Below are 24,843 nucleotides of genomic sequence, written 5' to 3' on the forward strand. Positions count from 1 at the left end.
GGTCCATAACTTTAAAGACTTTAATTTTGTTTTTGTTTTTGTTTTTTTCATTTTAATGAAAAAGGTTGTTAAAGAGTTTATCTAAGCTTCATGGTAACCACAAAGGCAAAACCTATAATCATTACACTAAAGATTATGGTAGAGATGTCAAAACACACTTTGCAAAGTCATCAAATCATAAAAGAAGACAGCAAAAAAAAAAAAAAAAAAAAAATGCCAGAAACAAAAAACAGAAAACAATTAACAACTGTAACTTCTTAACTATCAATAATTACTTTAAACATGAATGAATTAAATTGTCAGATCAAAAGACATAGAATGACTGAATGGAGTAACAACAAAGATTCAACTATATGCTGCCTATGAGAGTGTCATTTAAGTTTGAAGGACACAGTCTGAGAATGAAAGAGTGAGATATTTCAAACAAATGATAATCAAAGGAAAACAGGGTAACTAAGATAAAGTAGACTTTAAGTTAAAAAAAATCAAGAGACAAATAAGATCATCACATAATGACAGAGGGGTAAATTTATCGAGACAATATAACACTTAAAAATAATTATGCACCCAACATTGTAGTGCCCAAATATATAAAGCAAATACTACAGGGCTGAAAGGAGAAATAAACAAGACATTAACAGCTGGTGACTTTAAAACCCCACTCTTAATAATGGATAGATATTCCAGACAGGGACTAAAGGAAGAACCAACAGATTTGAATAACAGTATAGACCTAAATGAACCTATTAAATGCATATATATATGTCTTTATATGAATATTATCCATTAATATATTAATAATATTTATTATTCATTAATAAAAGGAAGGAAATCTATCATTTACAACATGTATATAGAAATTGAGGTCGTTATGCTAAGTGACATAAGTCAGAGAAAGACAAACACCAAGTGATCCCTTTTATATGTGGAATCAAAAAATATTATCTCACAATGGATTGGTGGTTACCAGCTCCCTCCAAGTACAGAAATATATATTAGCAAGACACATATATTAGCAAGTGCTCCAGATAACAAGAATGATTTAGAAAATATTGTCGTGGATACAACCAGAGTAGTCAATATTCTCCTGCTGATTAACCCATGACATAGACTTAATTTTGCTGCCATTAGCATCTTAGTCATTCTTTATTAAGCACATAAATGTCCAGAAGCTAAGTGTAATGCTTCTTATTTTTTTCTATAAAAAGCATCTCCATAAAATTTAAGTCTCTTACAGTCTTGAAGGTGTTTTACTAGTATAATTGAGGTCACTCTCTATAACATTAAAACATTAGATTAAATTAAGTCAAAACAGCAAGAATTCCCTAAGCACTGTATCTAGGGTTCTGAGGTATTCAAATAAGCAGAAACCATAAATGCCTTTCTTTAGTTTACAATTTGTAACGTGGAAGAGAAGTTATGGTGCCATGATAATGCAGGAGATTCCTATGAGGCAGTAAATAATCAAGAATTAGTTAATATTAAAAAGCATCTCAAATAGGCAAGGAAGAAGTGAAACTTTCACTATTTGTAGATGACATAATTTTCTATATAGTAAACCTGAAAGACTCTACCAAAAAGTTATTAGAACTGACACACAAATTCACTAAAGTTGCAGAATACATTATCAATATACAGAATTCTGTTCCATTTCTGTACACCAATAATGAAGCAGCAGAAAGAGAAAATTAGGAATCACTCCCATTTACATTGCATCCAAAATCATAGGATACTTAAGAATAAATCTAATCAAAGAGGTAAAAGACCTGTATTCTGAAAACTATAAAAAACTGGTGAAGAAATTACACAGAAAGAAATGGAAAAACATCCCATGCTTGTGGATGGAAGAACAAATACGGTTAAAATGTCTATACTATCCAAAGCAATCTGTACATTTAATGCAATTACTGTCAAGATACCAACAGCACTTTTCACAGAGCTACAGCAAACCTAAAATTTATATGCAACCACAAAACCCCAAATAGTCAAAACAACCTTGAAAAAGAAAAACAAACCTGGAGGCATCACATTTCCAGACTTCAAGTTATATTACAAAGCTGTTATGATTAGAACATCATGGCACAGTATGGTATTGACACAAAAATAGACACATAGATCAATGGAACAGATGAGAGAACTCAGAAAGAAATCCACAACTATAGGGTCAACTAATCTTCAACAAAGCAGAAAGACTATCCAATGGAAAAAGATAGTCTCTTCAACGAATGTTGGCAAAAGTGGGCAAGAACATGCAAAAAAAAAAAAAGAGAGAGAGAATCTGGACCACTTTCTTACACCATACACAAAAATAATTTCAAAATGGATTAAATACCTAAATGTGAGACATGAAACCACTAAAATCCTAAAGGGGAACACAGGCAGTCACCTCTTGGACATTAACCATACCAACATCTTATTAGGTATGTCTCCTGAAGCAAGGGAAACAAAATGAAAATAAACTATTGGGACTTCATCAAAATAAAAAGCTTCTGTACAGCAAAGTAAACAATCAATAAAACCAAAAGGCAAACTACAAAATGATCAAGGGTTATTTTCCAAAAATATATAAAGAACTTATCACACTCATCACCCAAAAAACAAAGCCAGTTTTTAAAACTGGACAGAAGACATGAGCAGAAATCTTTCCAAAGAGGACATACGGATGGCCAACAGACACTTGAAAAAGATCCTCAACATTACTCATCAACAGGGAAATATAAGCCTAAATTACAGTGAGACACCACCTCATACCTGTCAGAGTAGCTAAAATAAACAACACAAAAAATAACAGGTAACAAGTGTTGGCCAAAATATGGAGAAAGAGGAACCCTCTTACAGTGTTGGTGGGAATGCAAACTGGTGCAGTCACTCTAGAAACAGTATGGAATTTATTCAAAAAGTTAAAAATAGACCTACCCCATGATACAGCAATGGCACTACTAGGTATTTACCCAAATAATGCAAAAATACTAATTTGAAGGGATATATGCACCCAGATGTTTATAGTAGTATTATCTAAAATAGCCAAATTATGGAAACAGCTCCAGTGTTCATTGACTGATGAGTGGATAAAGAAGAGGTGGTATATATATCTATGTGTATATTATATACACATAATGTGGTACTACTCAGTCATCCAAAATAATTAAATATTGCCAGGTGCAAGGACATGGATAGAGCTAGAGCATATGCTAAGCAAAATATGTCAGAGGAAGACAAATGCCATATGATTTCACTAACATGTGGAATTTAAGAAACAAAACAAATGATTATAGGGGGAAAAGGAGGCAAACCAAGAAACAGACTCTTAACTATAGAGAACAAACTGATGGTCACCAGAGGGGAGATGGGTGGAGAGTGGGTGAAATTGGTGATGGGGACTAAGGAGTGTAGTTCTTATGATGAGCATCGAGTTTTATAAGAGAGAGTTGAATTACTAAATTGTAGACTTGAAACTAATATTACACAGTATGTTAACTGGAATTTAAATAAAAATTTAGGGGATCACTGGGTGGCTCAGCGGTTTAGTGCCTGCCTTCAGCCCAGGGAGTGATCCTGGAATCACTCCCGGGATGGAATCCTGGGGGAGCCCCACATCGAGCTCCCTGCATGGAGCCTGCCTCTCCCTCTGCCTGTGTCTCTGCCTCTCTCTCTCTCCGTGTGTCTCTCATGAATAAACAAATACATACCTTTAATAAATAAGTAAATCATTTTTTTAAAAAAAATAAGATTTTAATGGCATATAAAGGTACTATCTGGAACCTAGGAGTACTGAGCTCATTCAAACACCTACTCAACATTCTCAATTCACAGGAGCCACATTAACTACAGAAAAACATGGTTTTAAGATATAGGTGAAATTTTCAGTTATTGCCTGTCTACCTAGATATGTATAATCATGGAATTGTGGAGCCATAATGCTTCCATGTCTTCCATTCTACAAATGACAGATGCAACCCAAGTTATACTTAGCATAGTTCTATTGAATTTATTACTGTATTCTAAGACAGAAGAACAATCAAAGAAGGCATTGAAAGTATCTATTGTAAAAATTAAGATATTAGAACAATCTATTGCAATGAATACATACAAATAAAATTTGTACTGGCAAGCATATAATGAAAACATCATTGTTTCTCTCAATTTCAGCAATTTAATAAATCATCTTAAGTTGTAAAGTCTCATTTTTCTCAGAATAAAGTTTTACCTTATTTCTAAATATTCATTAAACTTTAAACTTTAAAACTGGTTTTGAGAACTCACTGATATGCTAAATTTACCTCAGTTTACTAAGAAACAATCAAAATAAAGGAAAGTTTCCTTTTGCAAAACTTTGACTAATTTGACTGCCTAGGGGCTTAATTCAGGCCTGATTTTTGTTACCACAGCAACTAAATGAAAGCACTGCATCAATTGAACAATATGGTATTTTAAAAAAAGGACTAAGCAGAGTCTTTAAAAACTTAAAAAGAAAAAAAAATAATTTATAAAAATGACATTCTCAGCCACCTATTTTAAATACTCTGTAGTGGGAGAGGGGAGTTATTTCATCGTGCAATGTATTAAAATTAATTTGATTTTTTAAAAAGATTTTATTTATTTATTTATGAGAGAGACAGAGAGAGAGAGAGGCAGAGACATAGGCAAAGGGAGAAGTAAGCTTCCACAGGGAGCTTGATGTAGGACTCAACCCCAGGACCCCAGGATCACACCCTGAGGCAAAGGTAGATGCTCAACCACTAAGCCACCCAGGCACCCCAAATATTTTTATTTTTAAGCAGAAACCTCCTACATTTTATTAGCTGACTGAATTTATTTCTTCTAGCTGTTTGTTTACATAATTTGATTTATTACATGTGCTGAATAATTATTTAGTTTAATTTGTTAATTTATCAGTTCAAGATACAAGCAAAAATAGAATCTAATGATCATGAATTCCTGCTTAAGGAATGGTTGATCAATCTTAAGTCTGCAAGAAATCTGCCCTTCAAAAGACCATCCTCACCCAAAAGCTATTTCAATTAGTTGGGAATATGAGTATTTTATTAGATTAAACCAGTTCCAGTTAGCAGGAAGGAATTAATAAGGAACATCAACAATGTTCTTGTTGCTATTTAGAAACAGATAACAACTAAACCTCCAGGATAATTTATTATCTTGTTCAGTTTTATGTTTTAAAACCAGTCTAGAGCCAATGGCTTTGGTGGTAAAGGAGCAAGAAATAAGGTTTCAAGGAGTACATAGCCTGCCAGTTAAAGGCTTAGAAGCAACTACTACAGTGAGCTGATAAAATAACTTCATCCTCTGGCAGCTGGTAATGCCTCACACTGTGGAAAGTATCAGTGTTACATAGAAAGGCAGGAGGAAGAGTTTTAAGGAATGGATAGGAAAAGGAGTAAGAAGTCAGAGAATTGAAAGCATTCCTTTCCTTTACCCCTGGGACCATCCTTAGGCCAACCAAACATACTAAACTATTTGGTGTTTAAGATGTTTCTATTCTTTATTTAATTGCCCATATTACAATATTTGAGATGATATTCCTCAATTGGACTCACATTTTGCCAATATCTGGCAAGTAGTAGTAACTTAAGAAATAATCATTTAATAAACAAAAAAGTCAACCTATGTAAAAGGAAAGAAAGGAGTTTTATCTTGTCATTTCCTTCACTGCACTTGGAGAAAGAAAGGAGAAAAGTGAACATGAGATACCTTTTCAGAGACAGCTCTAAGCATCGTGAATTCAAACTCTTAAAGGCCCAGAGTGTCTGTAGTAAAAAACAAAACAAAACAAAACAAAACAAAAAACAAAAAACAAAAACCTCCTTTACACTGCCAGAAAGCCTCCTAACTACAAAAATTTAGGGTGGTTGAAGTGGGTTGGTAAATTCTTAAGTCCTTGTTTTGTATGTATACTCCCATATAACATCCATTACATACTCAACACACACTCCACTCGTGCACACCTTAGTTGAATTATGACTAGTTTACTTTTAAAATAGTTTTTGTTTTGAGATAACTGACATAAGCAGTGAATACTTAAAGCATGTAATCTGATGAGAAACAATTATCACAATCGAGAGAACTAAGTTCTCTATATCATAACCTAAAGTTTCCTTGTATGCTTTTGTAATCTCTGCCTCTTGCTCTTCCTTTCTTGTATCCCCAGACAACTGATCAATTTTCCATAATATAGATTAATTTATACTTTCTATGTAATGTAAACTGAGTCATCTAGTATGTAATCTGTTTCATAGTGACATACGTAGAGATTCATTCATGCTGTTGTATCAGTAATAGCCTTTTTAATATAGCCATTTCATTATATTGCTCAGTAATACTCCATTGTATGTATACACCACAATTTGTTTATCCACTTACTTGTTGATGAACTTTCGAGTTGTTTGAAAACAGTATTTTTGTATCTGTTGGGTTAAATACCTAGTAGTGACATGGCTGGATCATGGGGTAGGTCTATTTTTAACTTTTTGATGAACCACCATACTGTTTTCCAGAGTGGCTGCACCATTTTGCATTCCCACCAGCACTGTAAAAGGGTTCCCTTTCTTTGTATCCTGGCCATCACCTGTTATTTCCTGTGCTGTTGATTTTACCCACTCTGCTGGGTGTGAGGTAATACCTCACTGTAGTTTAGATTTATATTTCCCTGATGATGACTAATGTTGAGGATCTTTTCAAGTGTCTGTTGGCCATCTGTATATCCTCTTTGGAAATATTTCAGTTCATGTCTTCTGCCCATTTTTATTTTATTTTTATTTTTTTTTAATTAATTTTTATTGGTGTTCAATTTACCAACATACAGAAAAACACCCAGTGCTCATCCCGTCAAGTGTCCACCTCAGTGCCCGTCACCCATTCCCCTCCAACACCCGCCCTCCTCCCCTTCCACCACCCCTAGTTCGTTTCCCCGAGTTAGGAGTCTTTATGTTCTGTCTCCCTTCCTGATATTTCCCAACATTTCTTCTCCCTTCCTTTATATTCCCTTTCACCATTATTCATATTCCCCAAATGAATGAGAACATACACTCTTTGTCCCTCTCCGATTGACTTATTTCAGTCAGCATAATACCCTCCAGTTCCATCCACGTTGAAGCAAATGGTGGGTATTTGTCGTTTCTAATTGCTGAGTAATATTCCATTGTATACATAAACCACATCTTCTTTATCCATTCATCTTTCGATGGACACCGAGGCTCCTTCCACAGTTTGGCTATTGTGGCCATTGCTGATAGAAACATCGGGGTGCAGGTGTCCCGACGTTTCATTGCATCTGAATCTTTGGGGTAAATCCCCAACAGTGCAATTGCTGGGTCGTAGGGCAGGTCTATTTTTAACTCTTTGAGGAACCTCCACACAGTTTTCCAGAGTGGCTGCACCAGTTCACATTCCCACCAACAGTGTAAGAGGGTTCCCTTTTCTCCGCATCCTCTCCAACATTTGTGGTTTCCTGCCTTGTTAATTTTCCCCATTCTCACTGGTGTGAGGTGGTATCTCATTGTGGTTTTGATTTGTATTTCCCTGATGGCAAGTGATGCAGAGCATTTTCTCATGTGCTTGTTGTCTTCTGCCCATTTTTAAAAACTGGATTTATTTTTTGGATGTTGCTTTATATATTTTGGAGACTATATCAGAAATGTCATTTGCAAATATATTCTTCTATTCTGTAGGACGCCTTTTAGTTTGTTGTTTTTTTTATTTTCCTCTTCACTGCGCAGAAGCTTTTTATCTTGAAGGAGAGATAAAGAATTTCTCCAAACAAAAACTAAAGGAATTCATGACCACTAATACACCCTGAAAAAAATACTAAAGAGGACTCTTTAAGTGGGAAGGAAAGACCAAAAGTAACAAAGTCTAGAAAGGAACAAAGAAAATCTCCAGAAACAATGATAAAACAAATAATTAAATGGTATTAAATTTATATCAATAATTACTCTGAAAGTAAATGAACTAAATGCTCCAGTCAAAAGACATAGGGTGTCATAATGGCTAAAAACACAAGACCCATTTATAAGCTGCTTACAAGAGACTCATTTTAGACCTAAAGACACTAAAGATTGAAAGTGAGGGAATGGATGGGATACCTGGGTGGCTCAGTGGTTGAGCATCTGCCTTTGGCTCAGTGCATGATCCAGAGTCCTGGGATCAAGCCCCATATCAGGCTCCCTGCATGGAGCCTGCTTCTCCCTCTACCTGTGTCTCTGCCTCTCTCTCTGTGTGTCTCTCATGAATAAATAAATAAAATCTTAAAATAAAATAAAATTTATAAAGAAGGTGAGGGAATGGAGAAAACTTTGCCATGCAAATTGACATCAAAAGAAAGCTGGAGTAGCAATACTTATATAAGACAAACTACATTTTAAACCAAAAACCATAGCTATAATTTTAGCAAGGAATCAATGAATATTTTAGGTATAACTGTAAAACCAATGTAATATGCTCTAACCCATTTTTTAATATTTAGGCCATAAGTAAAACATGAAATATTTTTTCTGAATACATTCATAAAATGCATATAAAATATGCAATTTTCCCAAATAATCTTTTAAAAAGAAGCACAATTATCTTTAAAAAATTCCTTTGCTTTTATATTTACTTCTTAAATATTTTTAAGACACATAAACAATTGATTTAAAATTCATGCCAACTGAGGGAGTGGCAAGATGGCAGAAGAGTAGGGGTCCTCAACTCATCCGGTCCCACAAAATCACCTAGATAACTTTCCAAAAACATGAACACATATGAATTTGACCTGAGATTTAAAAAGAAAACAGCTAGAATGCTACAGAGAGAAAAGTTTTTGCCTCTAACAAGGAAGGAAAGTGAAAAATAATAATAATAAAGAATAAAGTAGGGGAGGGGAACAGTGACTAGCAGGGCTAAAGTGGAGCCATGAAAGCCTCTAGGGCATGAAACCCTAGCCCTTGAGGAGAGGGAACTTTAAAAGTCCAGGCCAGAATTTTCCCTGATGGAAATGGGTTAGCAGGGAAATTGGGCAGAATCACAGGAGGGGCAGTGAAGCCTCAAGATTCCCAGAGTTACTATAAGAGTAGGGGCACCCAGGGGAAAGCTCATTGCAAACTGTGGTCCGATATTGGTAAAGGGCTGGAGCACTGCAGCCCTCTAGGGCATTTGGGAGAAGCCAGGCAGGCAGGCAGGCTCTGGAGTGGCCTTTACACTAGAGTCCAGCAACAGAAAGAGATGGCTGTACTCTGTTCCTTTCAGAAGAGGTGGTCCCCGGGAGCAATGGTCCAGCAGCACAGGGCCCCAGATCCCAGGGCGCCCAAGCAGACAAAGCTGGCAATCCTCCTTTCCCCTTGGGATAGGCCCAAGTAGGGAGGGCACAGGAAAGCGAGAACTTGCTGGGTGCCTGGCAAGGGGTGCAGATCAGTGCACCCGTGTCTGCCCCCAGGACCAGTGTGGACTGGGAGGCTGCGGTTAGTTATTTGCAGGAAGGTTGACTCCAGAGCTAGTAATCTGGTGCCACCATTTTTTTTTTTTTTTCTCTTTGTTTCACCTTGTGCCTGGGAGAGGCAGGGCCTCTAGGGAACAAAGGCCTCACAGATAAACAGCTCATACTGAGCCCAGCACCTGGCAACGGGCAGGGCATCTCTGCCCAGCACAGACATCTGAGAATCAGCACAGCAGACCCCTCCCCAAGAGGAAGCGCTGGAAGAACAAGGGAAACACAAGTTTAATGAACGAGCAGCACTGGAAAGCTCCAGGACTGAAAGAAAATAGTATGTAGAACTGGAGGGTCCCTTTTCCTTTTCCTTTTTTTTCCTTTTTCCATTATGACTCATTGTTATATCAGACTAAAAATTACCAATAATTTTTTTCTTTTCCCACCTGAACTACAATATTTTACTGGTTCTTCATTTTTAATTTTTTTTTCCTTTTTTTACTTTCATATTTCTACAACTACATGTCTTAGATATATTTTTCACTCCTGGATTCCCTTCAGTGTATTCAGTTTAATTTTGGTAGATATACGAGATATGGATATTTTTTTTTCTGCCTCATTTCTACAATGGTGGAAGTTAGTACCTTCTAACACATGACCGAAATACACCCAGAGCCATGTGGAACACTGTGTTGGTATTATGTGAGATTATATTCTCTCTTCCTTCCCCCTATCTTTCATTCTGCCCCCCTCTTTTATCTTGTTTATGTTTTTGTGGTCAATGTTAGGGTATTATATAAGTATTGCTGGTTTATATAAATTTGGGATTGGGTATCTTCTAACATACAGAACAAAATATACTCAAAGAGGATCACCCTTTAGGACCCCTTAGGTAGACTACATTCTCTCTCCACTACCACTTCCTCAACACAACCATCCCCTTTTCTCTCAATCTCTCTCTCTCTCTCTCTCTCTCTCTCTTTTTTTTTTTTACTTTTCTTTTTTTTTCTTTGTTTTTGGTTTTTGTCTTTATATTTTTACTACTTTGTTTTAAATTTTGTTTTTCACTTTAACGGTCCTTTTGTTTATTTTGTTCTGTTCTTCTTTTTCTTTTATTTTCTAGTCTTTTACCTCTTTGGAATCATCTAGGGTGTCCTTTACTTAGTTGTGGTTATTTTTGACTCTACCTGCTCATACAGCCAGTCTGCAGTATACAAAATGACTAGAAGGAAGAATTCACCACAGAAGAAAGAACCAGAAACAATACTCTCTGCCACAGAGTTACAGAGTTTGGATTTCAATACAATGTCAAAAATTCAATTCAGAGGTACAATTATAAAGCTGCTGGTGGCTCTGGAAAAAAGTGCAAAGGACTCTAGAGACTTCTTACTGCAGGGTTGAGATCTAATCAGGTCAAAATTAAAAATAGGTTAAATGAGATGCAGTCCAAACTGGATGTTCTAACTGCTATGGTTAATGAGGTGGAAGAGAGAGTGAATGATATAGAAGACAAGTTGATGGTAAGGAAGGAAGCTGAAGAAAAAAAAGTGAAAAACAATTAAGAACCCATTAAGAAAGGCTTAGGGAAATAAATGATAGTTTGAGAAGGAAGAATAAACATCTAATTAGGATTCAGAAGAGGCTGAAAGAGAGAGAAAGGACAACAAAGTATATTTGAACAAATCATAGCTGAGAACTTCCCAAATCTGGGGAAAGAAACAGGCATTCAGATCCAAGAGATAGAGAGGTGCCCCCCCCCAAAAAAATCAATAAAAACCATTCAACACCTCAACATTTAATAGTGAAACTTGCAAATTTCAAAGATAAAGAGAAAATTCTTAAAGCAGCTTGAAACAAGAAATTCTTAATTTATATGGGGAGAAATATCAGATTAACAGCAAACCTCTCCACAGAGACCTGGCAGGCCAGAAAGGGCTGGCATGATATATACAGAGTACTAAATGAGAAGAACATGTAGCCAAGAATACTTTATTCAGCAAGGCTGTAATTCAGAATAGAAGGAAAGATAAAGAGCTTCCAGGATAGGCAGAAACTGAAAGAATATGTGACCACCAAACTGGCTCTACAAGAAATATTAAGGGGGGATGGGACAACTGGGTGATGGGCATTGAGGAGGGACTTGGGGTAATGAGCATTGGGTGTGTATATTATATGTTGGCAAATCGAACTTCAATAAAAACAAATGTAAAAAAAAAAAAACAGAAATCTTGAAGTGACCTCCAGGCTAATACTTAAAAAAAAAAATAAAAATAGGGATCCCTGGATGGCTCAGCAGTTTAGCACCTACCTTCAGCCCAGGGCATAATCCTGGAGTCCTGGGATCGAGTCCCACCTCGGGCTCCCTGCATGGAGCCTGCTTCTTCCTCTGCCTGTGTCTTTGCCTCTCTCTCTCTCTTTGTCTTTCATGAATAAATAAATAAAATCATTAAGAAAAATAAAAATAAAAAATAAAAAATAAAATAAAATTTATGCCAACTGATTTTTCAAGACCAGGATTAGAAACTTCTGATGTCATTACTGATTGCTGCAAACAAGCTTCCTATTTCACCCATTGAAAAATTTCATAATATTCTCTGTAGTTTTTCATTAAATATTTTTAATATAGCATGCTTTATAATTTGTGTCTTATCTTCCCAACTATTTGCTAAATGGAAGGATATTTTTCTTGTTTCATTGTTTAATTCACGCTCTTAGCATAGTAGCTAATAGATAGTATATAATAAATGTTTAATGTTTATAAAGAACATTTTATAAAATATAATGCTTGGTTTTGGCAAGGTGAATGTTCTAAGTACTTTTCATGATCAAAAAATCTGGTAGTCATTTTGGAACTCACATATTGTCATATAAACAGAAAACTTGTATTTATCATACTCGATAGTTAATGATTTGCTGTCTCTATCAATTCAATAAGATGTTCTATAATTTTATTGTCATTTTATTTTACTTTATATGTTATCCTCTTTCTGTTTAATAACCATTCAATTTCTTTCCTACTCCTCTTTGGTATTGATTCTCTTTTATAATATTTATTCTTTCAGTCTTAGGTCATTTTTTGTTATTATAGAAGAGAAGAAAAGCCCTCTGAATGTTCAGAAGGACGTCTTTCTCTGTATGACCTCTTTGTATTAATTTCAACTATCTCAAATAGAGCACTGTCATTTCCTTGCTACTCTTGCCTTTAACAAAACATAGAAAACTTATTGACATTAATAGAATTTGGAACAAACCCATGCATTCTGGGTTTTATTATTTCTTACAGTACTTCTAAACTTTTATTTTGAGATCTAAAAGAGTAGGCCAATCCTGTGCACATAAGTACAATTGACCACTATCACCTTGTATGATGTTCCCTTGTATCTTGTCACCTTAAGCCAACAAAAATATGTCAACATGCTTTTTTTCCCAAAAAATATGTTTCTTGTGAGTAAAAATGATTTATGTTTACTCTTTTCTTTGTTCCATATGACTATCAGAGCATTTTTGATACCTGTGATTATTTTTTAAGCAGTATGTTCTGCATACTTTTTGTATGAGAACATTTTGGAAAATATCCCCATCTCTCTAATCCCTTAATGAATGTTTCCTTGGATAATAGAAGCATTCAATGCTAAAGGGGTAACATAATTGTGTAATTAGTTGAAAATAATATTTGTAGCTATAATAGGCTTCAAACTCAAGCACATTTTTAAAAACATTTTAATCAAACTTGAAAGCAACAGCTATTATTTTTATAACGGTTTCAAATTAATGAATTGAAGATAAATAGTAATTATTCATTTCTTAACAAAAGACAAAAAAATCCTAAAAGATAAAACGTTTGTTATTCCTTTGCAAAAAAAAAAAAAAAAAAATGTGTCCCAGACTGTTTTAAAGGGTTCATCTTAATTGCAGTACTTCATCCCCACAGTGTAGGTAAATGTTTGTTTTGTGTTAATTAAGAAGTCATTTAAACATCTGCCTTTATTTTATGGACTGCCTTTAAAGTGTAAAATGTGTTTTTCTCATGAGAGCACTTTATGTTCCCAAGTGGCAATTTTAAAATAAAGTGTCTCTTTTTCAGATATAAAGTCTAATGTGAAAAGGTTTTGCCATCTGTTCTATGTAGTTGTACTTGTGAGCTCATTGTTTGATTAGAAGCAACAAATGCACAGAAAACGTGTCTTCACTTTAAAGAAAACTACAAATAATGTACTGCCTGCTCTTATGATTCCTTTTATAAAATGCCATTTTAAACTTCATTCAGAATTAGTTGGATCTCTTAAAAGAGAAAGATTATCATTAAATTTAATTTTATAACATTTAGTAAAAAAAAAGAAAAAGGAAAACTTAATTCAGTTTTTCAAAGCACAATGAGATCCTCATCTCAATGCAGGGTGAATAAATGATTCCATACTTCTTACTCTGTCTATCCAATAAAGAGTTATGAATTCAAAAATAGTTTTTCAAGTGGTTTATGATGCCCCCAAAAGTAAGTCCTATCTGTTGAGATATAAGCCAAATTCTTTTATTAGAACTAGTCTCTAAGAACATATGGAAATATTGTTTAATTAAAAATTGAGAGTAGCTACCAGTGATTTTTAAAGTTCATTGATGATTCCTCAGTTTAGATATTTGGACAGAAATTAATTTTATTAATTTTATTTTTAATTAGTTCCATTTAGTTTTTCAAAGATTTTATTTATTTGAGAGAGAGAGTGAGAGAGAGATTACAGAAGGAGAGGGAGAAGCAGATTCCTCACTGAACACATAACCCGATGCAGGGCTCCACCCCATGTTCCTGAGATCATGATCTGAGCTTAAGGAGGACACTTAACTGACTGAGTCACTCAGGTGCTTCTGGAGAGAAGTTAATTTTTAAAAACCAGGAAAATACACATTTTTTTGTATGTTATATATTCACTAATTGCAAGGGAAAGTGAATTCCCTTGAATTCCCTTCTTAACACACTTCACACACAAGACCAGAATATTTACTGCTATTGAGAATGCTCTAGAATCTTTACTAATTGTGGAATCATTTGAACGGTTGTGATAACTCTGAAGATACATGTTTTCTTAGAATTTCCTGTATTTTAATGAGAATTCATCTGTGTTTCAGACATGGGACTAGAAACATGTAGAATGACATAAATGATTTCTATACCCAAAGGCATTCAAAATAAACCAACTTTCCTTCCATTCATGATAGTTTTGTTTTAAGGCAGAGTTAAGCCAATTGATCTGCATTAAAGCTCAGAAAACCAGAGATTATCTTTGAAGCCATAGTCTTGTTGAGGAGTCTTTGAACCTGAGGTGATTTTTGTTTTAATACTGATGCTATATTACCTAGTTGCTCTCAGGATTCTAGATTATGTCAAAACTTGATTTTAAACATGCTACCAGGGCTACTCTAAGTCCTATGAACACCAAGAATGTCTTACGTTCACTTCAGTATTTCCTGTGCTCATTATGTGCACATACTTGCAACAGCAAGTTTAAGTCTCTATAAAACAATATGAAATTATTTTTACTAAACTTCATTTAACCATGCTGATTGAAACAGTAGTTGTATTAAACCTTATATATGCTACATGCATGTAAAATGTATAAGTAGTCCAAGAAGTCAATTCCAGGACATATTTTGGTTTTCATTATCAAGAATATCTTTATGAGGGTACCTGGGCAGCTCAGTTGGCTAAGTGTCTGCCTTTGGCTCAGGTCATGATCTAAGAGTCCTGGGATGAATCCCTGTGTCAGGCTTCCTGCTCAGTGGGAGCCTGCTTCTCTCTCTCCCTCCCACTCACTTTGCCCCTCACCACCACTCATTCTCTCTCTCTCTCTCTCTCTCTCTCTCTCAAATAAATAATAAAATACTAAAAACAAAAGAGAATACCTTTACAGAGATGTTCGATAGTTTTTGAATGGGGCTTTCAAGTTTGGTTACTATTCAGTAAACCCTGGGAGACAGAAGGAGGTCAGTTAAGAAGAATAACAGTGGCCCCCAAAAGGGAGAAAACAGAAACAAAACAAAAATGATACTCTAAGAATCATAACTTTTATTTTTGCAAATAAAATTTCTTGTCAAATCTTTAAATAGCTGAAGGGCAGGATTAAAGCAGTAGTTTTAAAGAGATTGATCAAAGAATTATGTATTTTATTTTATCAAGCACATTAAATATAATATAGTATAGATTTTTAATAAATATTTTAAAATTTTAGTTGTCATTTATTCATTATTTGAAGGGGGAAATACTTAAGAGAGTTAAACCCACGAAAACCTTATTACAATTGCTTTTTGTGGATGAAGATAGAGATGATAACGTAGGATCAAATGTGAAACAAAGTGCCAAGTGTTGAGAATAAGTGTGTGAAAAAGAGGGAGATTTTTAAAAAGATTTTATTTATTCAGGAGAGACACACAGAGAGAGGCAGAGACATAGGCAGAGGGTGATGCAGGCTCCCCACAGAGAGCCTGATGAGGGACTCGATCCCAGGACCCCAGGATCATGCCCTGAGCTGAAGGCAGGGCAACTGCTGAGCCACCCAGGTGCCCTACTTTTTCTCATTTTTAAGAGAAAAGTCTAGTTTACTGATTTAAGCTCCATCTTTTTCTCCAATATATAAGAATTTATTTAATGTAATGATTTTCTGTCTCAGTACTTCTTCAGCCACTTTAACCACATCCTATAAGAAATGTTATCTAGACATAACTTGCCAAGTTTTCATTATGCTTTTCAAAAACTAAAAGACCAGAAAACTATGTATTTCTTAACATCAAATAATTAAAATGTCAGAGAGTATCATATGGTGTTACTCATATGTGGAACAGCACAGAGGATCTTAGGGAAGGGACAGAAAACTTAATGGGAAGACATCAGAGAGGGAGAAAAACCATGAGACTCTTAACATAGGGAACTGAGGGCTGTGGAAGGAGAGTTGTGGGGATGGGGTAATTGATTGATAAGCATTAAAGAGAGCATGTGATGTTATGAACACTGGGCATTATATGCAGCTGATGAATTATTGAGCTCTACATCAGAAACTAATGGTATACTATATGTTGGCTAATTGAATTTAAATTAAAAAATAGAACGATGTTTTCTAAACAAAGATGAGTTTAGAGTACTTATTGTAATCTAATATGCTATTTAATTACAGACCATTGAGAAATAGTAAATGCTACATAGCATGGCTTGACCATTCAGTCACTATCACAACTACTCAACTTTGTTGTTGTAACCTGAGAAAATCCTTAGATGGTATATAAATAAATGAATGTGATTGTACTCTAATAAAACTTTATTTTTAAGTGGGCAGTAGGCTATATTTGGCTGACAAGCCATAGATTGCTAATTCTAGTTATATATTATGGACATGTTCAACTTAAGCAAATACAGACACATAAGCACGTACATTATAGAAGTCCTGGCTAGCGTCTGAAATGGGATGCTAAGATCCAAAAGATCTTGGCATCAGCAGTGCTTATGGACTCTTAATTACTCTGAGTAAGCAGAGCAATGTTTTATGGCATTCATTTGATGAGAAGTTGTAGCAGAAAAAAAATCATCTACAAGATTAGTTTTGTTCTTGAATGATTGGTTATCTGTAACATTGACCAGTTAATTTATATGGTAGGTGACTTTAGTATTCAGTATATATGTATATATAGCTACACACACACACACACACACACACACACACACGTGTGAATACAACTCCAAAATCTAGATCTCTAGCCCTGATCCATGTTTTAGTCTATAATGCAGTGTTTCCACCTATCGCCAAGCATCTCCATATTCATTAACTGCCTGATTCATCAGTGCTATCTACCCAAAAGACTGTTGATCATTAAGACGATTAATTTCTCACTTTTTAGAAAGTGGCTTCCTCTTTCAGCTTTTCCTCATTTTTGTTCAAACTATGTAATCCTTTGTAGAATGTCACAGATGAAGTTCTAACACGTAAGTGACTTATCCATGTACCACAGAACATCTTAGATCATGGTCTCATTGGTTCCTTTTGTAAACACTTTTATTGGGTTATAATTTCCATGCTGCAAAATTCAGATGGTAAAGATATAATTCCAAGATTTTTAGTAAATTCATACTATTTTGCCAAACACCACTGAAATCCAATTTTTAAACATTTCTATTATCTCCTCAAATTCCCACATTCCTATTTTCAATCTATTCCTGTTCTTACTGTCAGGCCTAGAAAATTGCTGTTTTGTTGTCTATATCTATAATTTTGTCTATTCTGGACATTTCATGTAAATGGAGTCATATATTTGCCCGGATTCTCTTGATCAGTACAACATATTTAAAGCACTCCATGCTTCAGCATAGTTCAGCAATTCATTTATTTGTATTACTGAATAATACTGCATTGTACAGATATATATCATATCTTTTTTGCCCATTCACCAACTGATGAAGTTAGGATTGATTCCATTTTTGAGCTATTGCAAATAATGCTGCTATAAATATTCATATTTAAATCTTTCTGCTAACATATGTTTTTATTACTTTAGGCTTCATACCTAAGAGTGGAACTTAAATTTTTAAAGAAATTGCCTAAATGTCTCTCACTGAGACTGTACCATTTTGCATATGTACATATGTATTTACATTTATTAATGTTGCCTTATTTCACTTGACTGGAACCTCCTTTTCAGTGATGCATAGAAGTGGCAGTAACAGAGATGTTGCTTTTACCCAGTCTTTGAAAGAAAGCATTTGGTCTTTCTTCCTTAAGTATAGGTTTTTCATGGATACCATTTATCAGGTTGAGAAAACTTGCTTTTATTCCTTGTTTAGCAATAGTTTTTATGGGTTTTGGATTTTGTCAAATGCTTTCTTTGTGTCTATTGTGATGATCCTGAGACTTTTTTTTTGCTTTATCCTATTAACATGGTGGATTACTTGAACTGAATTTCAGATATTAAAACTTTGAATGCCTGACATAAATCCCTCTTGGTAATGTTGCATAATCTTTTTCTCTTCTTAATACTGTGCTATTGACCAACACAACCTTAACATTCCCCTCAGCTAGACCAAACCTGAAACTGACTTTTTCCTATCTCTATACCCCTTGATCTCACTTTCCAGAAAGCATTTCCTTTAAAAAAAAAAAATTGTAGTTGTAAATTCTTCATCTGCCCCTTTGAGATGTAAATTGTTTTAAAAGTCTCCTGCCAGTTTTTACAACCCAGGACACTCTTTCTCAAGGACCTGAGTTACTATCCCTTTGAAAAGTAATTATCAAGTAAGATAGGACTATCTCCTAGTCTCTATAGAGATTAGTAACAGGACATAGGTAGGCACCTTGCTCCAAGTTGTAAAAATAACTGTCAAAAAGATTGCAGGCCTTCAGTGTTTGCTAATTGGCCTTACTCAAAGGAAAAGCAAATCCTCATAGCTTTTATTCATTATGTCTCATGTTGTTTCTGTTCCTCTATTCCTTATTTCTCTCTACTATTGTGCTGAATAAATAAGTGAACCATTTTAAATTTCTCTGTTGATTTTTCAACTATATATATTTTTAAGATTTTATTTATTTGTGAGAGAGAGAAAGCACTAGTGGGGGGAAGGGCAGAGGGAGAGGGAAAGGCAGGCTTCCCACTCCATCTCAAGACCCTGGGATAGTGACCTGAGCCAAGGCAGACACTTAGTTGACTGAGCCACCCAGGTGCCCCTCAACTATATTTTTTTGTATGTGCTTAGTGATTGCTCTATAGATAATATGCAGCTGGTTTATTGCAACCTATTCATATTAATACTAACTTAATTTTAGTATAATAGAGAATTATTTGAATACATCTCTTTTGTCCTTTTCACTATTAGTGTTCTATCATTCTATCTTATAAATGCAAGAATGAGTGTTATTTCTTTATACTTCTGTGGATTTAATATAAATCTCCTGTCTTTTGTTGGAGCTGAAGAACTTTGTTTTCATTAAAGTAAGTTGACTAGCAATGGATTTTCTCAGGTTTTGTTCATCAGAGCTTGTCTTTTGTTTTCACCTTTATTTTTAAAGTGTAGTTTTTCTAGATACCAAAGTTTTGGTTAATAATGTTTCATTCCTACTGGACACCCTTGCACACACACTGTGAACTTGTCATCCCTCTGCCATTTGATCTCCATCATTAGTATTATGAGTAGTCAGCCTTTACATGTAATGTTCCCCACTAAGTAATCTCTCAAGATTTCTCCTTTGCTTTGTTGTTCATAAGCCTGACTCTGATGTGTCTAGGTATGGATTATGTTGTGTCTATCCTATTTGGATTTGTGGGATTAATGATTTTTTTTTATGTAGGAAGTTTTGACTGCTGTTTTTCAAAATTTTCCTGCCCATTGTTCTCTTGTTTTTCAGACTTCCATTACATGTCTATTGGAATGTTTGTGTTGTCTCAGGGTATCTAAGTATTTATATTTCCTTAATCTCTTTTCTTACTCTTTGGAATGCATATTTTCTATTGATCTGTATTCAAATTTACTGGATTTTTTCTCCTGCCATCTCAAATTTGCTGTTGAGATCCTCTAATAGATCCTCTAATGATTTTTTCACATCAGCTATTAAACTTTCTAATATCAGAATTTCCTGTTTCTTTTTCCCTTTAGCTTTTATCTCTGCTTGCAAAATACCACTTCTGCATTGAAATCTATCAAAATATTTCAGCTCTGTTTTTTAAGACACAATTAATTCCCAATTCTTTAGTGAATCAGTCCCTACAATAAATTGGATATAATTTATCACTTTTTTGTGTCTCCTACCAAGCACTTGGCTATTTTTGTTACGGTATATTTTAACATACTATGTAAAAAAAAAAAAATCCCTGAAGCAGGAACTATATTTACTGAGTTTGTATCCTTTATGCCATCTAATATATGGCTTTTCACATAGTAGATGCTCAACAAAAATGTTAAGTGAATCAAGATTAATATAATTATAGTACGGTTATTACTTAAACTTTTCTAATATTACCATTGTCCCAATAGTTTTAACCTTTTTAACAGTTAAAACATAGTAAATAAAACATATAACAGTGTTACAGTCTGCAAAGAGCCTTATCTGTAAGGTTATCATAAATCGTGAGAGACTTAACCATAGGAAAGAAACTTCGAGTTGCTGGATGGGAGGTGGATGGAGGTATGGGGTAATTGGGTGATGAACATTGAGGAGGGCATGTGATGTGAAGAGCACTGGGTGTTATAAACAACGGATGAATTACTGAATTCTGCAGCTGAAAATAATGACGTACTATATGCTGGTTAATTAAATTTAAATAAAAATAAATAGGTCATTGCATGCTTTTGGTTGCTTTTCCTTGTGTAACATAATTAGGACCATCATTGGAAACAACCCCGGGGCAATTGAGGTCAATGTGAATAGCATCCATTGGGGTTTTGTAGAAAACAACTGTACAGTATGCATGCAGAGGATCTAGATCTTGAACAATAAACCTGGTATTGATTTATTTAACTGGAGGTCCAGAGGTAGAGGAAAGTCAAGCTTGGCTTAATTCTTATAGTTGTGCTTCCAGATCTTTTGCCTGCACTGCATCCCCATAACCATACTTTTTTTTTTTTTTTTTCAGTTTCTGGCTAGCATTTCTCATCACTACAAATGTCTGTAACTGTTTCAAGATTCACAGCCATACACTATGATATCCTGAGACAGCTGAAAATTAAAGCTTTCTATTTCTTGTGATGACTTAAGCTGTATTTCTTAAAGGATATTTATTTCACAGAAATACTAGCAAATCTACTCCTTTTTAGATTGGTATGGTTTGTGTTGCATGCTCATTTCTGAAATGACCAGGGAAATGCCATTAGCTTATTGGTTTAGTTAGAGTTCCTAATTCATTACTTTTACTAGTGTTAGCATTTACTTTTTTACCAGTCAGAGCTAAGCTTAGAGTTGGAAATTGGATGTGGAAGGTATGTGATGAACGAGGAAGAGATTACAGTAGGAGCCAAAATCAGATTATTTTAGAGAAAGTGTGGATTGGTTAAGCAACCAACTATATGAATTACAGCTTGGTATTTAAAAAATGTTAAAAACTCATAGTTCATATGTTCATAATTATTTCCATTAGCCTAATGAACAATATATCTAGAGCCTACTCTTCCAAGATTTTCATCAACCATATTCCTTCCTTTTTTTATTCCTGGTTAAAGATAAGAACAACATGGTTTATAGCCTGAATCAAAATTTTATCTATATTATTTGCCTTGTATAATCGATTTGCAAATATTTGGGGATAAAAACTAAAATAAACATTGCAACTAATTATATTTCAGAGTCATGTAGTACAAGTATTATGGTTTAACTGTTCAACTTACCATTTATTTTATACTTGTTAGTATTAAAAGGCCTTTCATACTATTAATTAGCTCTTTATTCCTTCATTCTTGACAAGTAGAATATCAACTTAATAGAGGAAGGTATTCATCCACCCGAAAATTTAATGAACTGACCAAGGACACAGTGAGACTGACAAAAATTTAGTATCCATACCAGCAGTGTCAAAATTGCCCTACCAAATCGAGCATAACATGCTCGATTTGGAATTTGGGGTCATATTAAAGACTGATGGCTCAGCTATAAATCTAGCCAACAGGGAAGTAATATTAATAAGTCATTAAGATAGCTAAACATAAAACTGACCATGCAACAGTCTAAGATTTTTTTTAATGTAAAGGGAAAGTCATTATCAAGATGTGGCATAATGAAAAATAGAATAAATAGATAGTTCCCCAGTTGATGCTCAAATAAAGGAAAGTTACATATAATTATTTATGCCAGCTTCTTACATCTCTTGAGTACAATCTTGATGGTCAGCAATGCTAATAGAATTATTCATTTGAAAGTGCCTTTTTGAATTTGAATTATAGAATTGCTTCCAGTACAAAAGATCTTTAATCATACTGTATACTAATTTTATGCTAACTCCCAAAGAAGTGAATCTATCTTATGAAAAAAAGTAACTTAACACTTGGAAGAGACTTAGGAACTTGGAAAATTCTGGTTGTCTGACCTGACAGATTAAAATTAATTTATCTGGTGATTTTTATAATTAATTTTGAAATAAATATGAGTAAGAAATATTATTTTTCTTTGTAACTATACAAAATTTATGGAACCTTATATTTAAAACTACTGCCTTGGAGTCTGAATGAGGTAGATTGAAACTACATTTCGTTTCTTAAATGTTAAATCTCTTGGGGGATCTGACTTTAACAAGGACATCTAACAGATGATCAAACTCAGCTACATACAGCTAGTTCTGTAACTTATGCCATACCCAGGATTAGTCTTTCTATTCTAAGATAAGGCTGGAGCTGTCTTTCCCATTTCCCTATTTGTTGTACTCCCTAACTTCAAATAAATGTCAGAAGGATAATGGAACCAGGTAAAAAGGAACATTTCTTCTCTACTAAAATAAAATATATGCATATCTGAAAAGAAGATAAAATTTATCATGTAGAAAGTGAATATAGGTCATACTTGATAACCAACAATCAATTTATTAAATACACTTAAAAAGTTAGGAATTCTATTATCAAATCAGTATTTGTTTTGACTTAAGTGTTTTTATAGTTCCAATATTTAGTTGCTTCTTAGAAGCTAATATTTTGTTTTCAATTATGAAAATCAGCTAGGAATATTGAACACATAAAAAATTATGGATAATACAAACAAGTAGTTTACAAAATAAGAAATCTCGAAAGCTAGCAACATAGCAAGATGTTCTCAAACTTACTAATAATCACAGAAATAAATTAAAACTATAATGAATTATCACTTTATATCCATTTGGCTAAAATTTTGATATGTAGATACTTCCTTGTTGCTAGCAAGCTAGCAATGTTGTGGACATATAGGAACTCTGAAGGTGCTGAAAAGAGTGTGGACTGATACAGTCATTCTGAAAAATATCTTCAAAATAGTTATTTAAATACACATATGACCTATGGTTATGGAGAATGTATAATTTTTAGAGTGAAGAGATGCTTTTTATGTTTACTCTAAGATGACAAACTTAAACCAAATCTGTTTCAAGCAAGCAGAAAGTAATGTGCCACCTTACTTAGGACACAGTAAATTTTTTCTTATGTATATATTCCTAAGATGTCACTCAAAAATCTGTAGATGTAGACACACAATAATCACCATGGAAATGTGATAAATACATAATTAATATTAATATTCAAATTCTAACCAATATAACTGATAATTTAACTTTCCATTAGTACTTATTTGATTTTTATTGGGTTTAATATTACAATGATAAGGGAGGCTGCTGTGATAGAAAATTAGGTTGAGAACATATTGCTTTAAGGAAGCATGTAAAGAGTATCTTTTTTGAGAAGGTTACAGATAAGTTGGAACATGGATGATAAATGGAGGCATCTATAAGAAGATCTAGAAGAAGAGCTCTTTATGCACAGAGGGGCAAGAGCATAGATCCTGGAGTAGGCACAAGCTCAAGGTGTTTGAGAAAAAGGAAGTCAGTTTGATTGGGCTTGGAGCAATGAAATTAAGAGTACAAGATAACATCAGAGAAGTAGGCAAAGATGTTACTTCTTTTCAGGATCTTATAGCCTGGGTATGTACTTTAGAAGACTTTAAGCATAAGAGAGAAAGATGATTTTTTTTACATAAAATATATATATACACATACATATATTATCTATCTATCTATCTATCTATATCTTCTTACATAGGATATATATACATATAATTTTTGCTGTAGTTTGTAGAAATGATTACATAAGATATATATCTTTTTAATATATATTTTTACATAAGATATATATATATATAATTTTTTGGCTGTAGTTTGCAGAAATAATTGTAGACACATGGAAACAATTAGGAAGATATTAGAGTAGGCCCTCAGAGAGATGAAGGTAGTATCAACTAGATAATGACAATGAAGATGAGAAAGGTGGTTAGTTTGGGGATATGTTTTGGATATAGAATTATTAATATTTCTTAGTTTATTAGATATAGGGATTGAAGCAATGAGAAAAATCAGAGATAAATGGCAAGATTTTAATTTAAACAAGTCGGAATTTGGCTGTGTTATTTAATGAAATGGGGAAAATACAGAAGGACAAGATCATGGAAGAAAAGTCTCGTTAATTTTTCTAGGCACTAAGAGTCGATCATAAGTTGATGATTATATTTGATTCTGAAACTCAGGACGGACCAATAATCACACACTTATGCATGATTAAATTCCTCCTTTATTGCATATGCTTTTTCTCTAACATTTAATTATGTGGGGATTTTTATTGTACAGCTACAGAGTAATTCCTTTTATTTAGTCAGATATATAAGGTTTCCTATCTCATGAATCCAGTGTTCATGACTTAACTGTAATTTAAGTATAACTTCAATTGTGAATGTTTATTA

Source organism: Vulpes vulpes, chromosome 8 (genome assembly GCF_048418805.1).
Source record: "Vulpes vulpes isolate BD-2025 chromosome 8, VulVul3, whole genome shotgun sequence".
NCBI lineage: Eukaryota > Metazoa > Chordata > Mammalia > Carnivora > Canidae > Vulpes > Vulpes vulpes.